General features: G+C 37.1%; 9 pseudogenes; all 9 read left to right on the forward strand.

Moving 5' to 3' along the window:
- LOC148500009 (5S ribosomal RNA) overlaps positions 1–70 on the forward strand; it is a 119-nt pseudogene extending 49 nt beyond the window's left edge.
- A 116-nt stretch (positions 71–186) lies between these two features.
- LOC148500010 (5S ribosomal RNA) lies at positions 187–305 on the forward strand (annotated as a pseudogene).
- A 116-nt stretch (positions 306–421) lies between these two features.
- Positions 422–540, forward strand: LOC148500011 (5S ribosomal RNA; annotated as a pseudogene).
- Positions 541–656: 116 nt separating this feature from the next.
- Positions 657–775, forward strand: LOC148500012 (5S ribosomal RNA; annotated as a pseudogene).
- A 116-nt stretch (positions 776–891) lies between these two features.
- LOC148500013 (5S ribosomal RNA) lies at positions 892–1,010 on the forward strand (annotated as a pseudogene).
- A 116-nt stretch (positions 1,011–1,126) lies between these two features.
- LOC148500014 (5S ribosomal RNA) lies at positions 1,127–1,245 on the forward strand (annotated as a pseudogene).
- Positions 1,246–1,596: 351 nt separating this feature from the next.
- On the forward strand, positions 1,597–1,715 carry LOC148500015 (5S ribosomal RNA; annotated as a pseudogene).
- A 116-nt stretch (positions 1,716–1,831) lies between these two features.
- On the forward strand, positions 1,832–1,950 carry LOC148500016 (5S ribosomal RNA; annotated as a pseudogene).
- A 350-nt stretch (positions 1,951–2,300) lies between these two features.
- Positions 2,301–2,419, forward strand: LOC148500017 (5S ribosomal RNA; annotated as a pseudogene).
- Positions 2,420–2,500: the final 81 nt, after the last annotated feature.

Below are 2,500 nucleotides of genomic sequence, written 5' to 3' on the forward strand. Positions count from 1 at the left end.
AGCTATGCAGTGTTGGGCCCGGTTAGTACTTGGATGGGAGACCACCTGGGAATACCATATGCTGTAGGTAATTTTATACTGCCATAACATTCTTTTCTATTACATTTTACATTTAATTTTTTCAACTTATCAATGAATTTCCTTGAGTTAAGAAGTAATAGAGGTCTAAAGTTAATACTTTTGAGCACCTACAGCCAATCCACACTGGACATGCCCAATCTTGTCTTATCTTGGTAGCTATGCAGTGTTGGGCCTGGTCAATACTTGGATGGGAGACCACCTGGGAAAACCAGGTGCAGTAGGTAAATTTATACTGCCATAACATTCTTTTCTATTACATTTTACATTTAATTTTCTCAACTTATCAATGAATTTACTTGAGTTAAGAAGTAATAGAGGTCTAAAGTTAATGTTTTTGAGCACATACAGCCAAACCACACTGGACATGCCCAATCTCGTGTGATCTTGGAAGCTATGCAGTGTTGGGACTGGTTAGTACTTGGATGGGAGACTACCTAGGAATCCCAGGTGCTGTAGGTAATTTTATACTGCCATAACATTCTTTTCTACTACATTTTACATTTAATTTTTTCAACTTATCAATGAATTTACTTGTGTTAAGAAGTAATAGCGGTCTAAATTTAATGCTTTTGAGCACCTACAACCAAACCACAGTGGACATGCCCAATCTCATCTGATCTTGGAAGCTATGCAGTGTTGGGCCTGGTTAGTACTTGGATGGGAGACCACCTGGGAATACCAGGAGCTGTAGGTAATTTTATACTGCCATAACATTCTTTTCTATTACATTTTACATTACATTTTTTCAACTTATCAATGAATTTACTTGAGTTAAGAAGTAAAAGAGGTCTAAAGTTAATGTTTTTGAGCGCCTACAGCCAAACCACACTGGACATGCCCAATCTCGTCTGATCTTGGAAGCTATGCAGTTTTGGGCCTGGTTAGTACTTGAATGGGAGACCACCTGGGAAAACCAGGTGCAGCAGGTAATTTTATACTGCCATAACATTCTTTTCTATTATATTTTACATTTAATTTTTTCAACTTATCAATGAATTTACTTGAGTTAAGAAGTAATAGAGGTCTAAAGTTAATCTTTTTGAGCACCTACAGCCAAATCACACTGGACATGTCCAATCTCGTGTGATCTTGGAAGCTATGCAGTGTTGTGTCTGGTTAGTACTTGGATGGGAGACCACCTTGGAATACCAGGTGCTGTAGGTAATATTATACTGCCATAACAGTCTTATCTATTACATTTTACATTTAATTTTTTCAAATTATCAATGAATTTACTTGAGTAAAGAAGTAAAAGAGGTCTAAAGTTAATGTTATTGAGGGCCTACAGCCAAACCACACAGGACATGCCCAATCTCGTCTGATCTTGGATGCTATGCCGTGTTGGGCCTGGTAAGTACTTGGATGGGAGAACACCTTTGAATACCAGGTGCTGTACATCATTTTATACTGCCATAACATTCTTTTCTATTACATTTTACATTTAATTTTTTCAACTTATCAATGAATTTACTTGAGTTAAGAAGTAATAGAGGTCTAAAGTTAATGTTTTTGAGCACATACAGACAAACCACACTGCACATGCCCAATCTCATCTGATCTTGGAAGCTATGCAGTGTTGGGCCTGGTTAGTACTTGGATGGGAGACCACCTGGGAATACCAGGTGCAATAGGTAATTTTATACTCCCATAACAGTCTTTTCTATTCCATTTTACATTTAATTTTTTCAACTTATCAATGAATTTACTTGAGTTAAGAAGTAATAGAGGTCTAAAGTTAATGTTTTTGAGCACCAACAGCCAAACCACACTGGACATGCCCATTCTCATCTGATCTTGGAAGCTATGCAGTGTTGGGCCTGGTTAGTATTTAGGTGGGAGACCACCTGGGAATACCAGGTGCTGTAGGTAATTTTATACAGCCAAAACATTCTTTTCTATTACATTTTACATTTAATTTTTTCAACTTATCAATGAATTTACTTGAGTTAAGAAGTAAAAGAGGTATAAAGTTAATGTTTTGAGCACCTACATCCAATCCACACTGGATATGCCCAATCTCGTCTGATTGTGGAAGCTATGCAGTGTTGGTCCTGGTTAGTTCTTGGATGGGAGCCCACCTGGGAATACCAGGTGCTGTAGGTAATTTAATGCAGCCATAACATTCTTTTCTATTACATTTTACATTTAATTTTTTCAACTTATCAATGAATTTACTTGAGTTAAGAAGCAATAGAGGTCTAAAGTTAATGCTTTTGAGCACCTACAGCCAAACCACACTGGGAATGCCCAATCTCGTCTGATCTTGGAAGCTATGCAGTGTTGGGCCTGGTTAGTACTTGGATGGGAGACCACCTGGGAATACCACGTGCTGTAGGTAAATATTTATAGCCATAACATTCTTTTCTATTACATTTTAAATTTAATTTTTTCAACTTATCATTGAATTTACTTGAGTTTA

This window comes from Taudactylus pleione, unplaced genomic scaffold, assembly GCF_031769625.1.
Source record: "Taudactylus pleione unplaced genomic scaffold, aTauple2 ptg000550l, whole genome shotgun sequence".
Classification (NCBI taxonomy): Eukaryota; Metazoa; Chordata; class Amphibia; order Anura; family Myobatrachidae; genus Taudactylus; species Taudactylus pleione.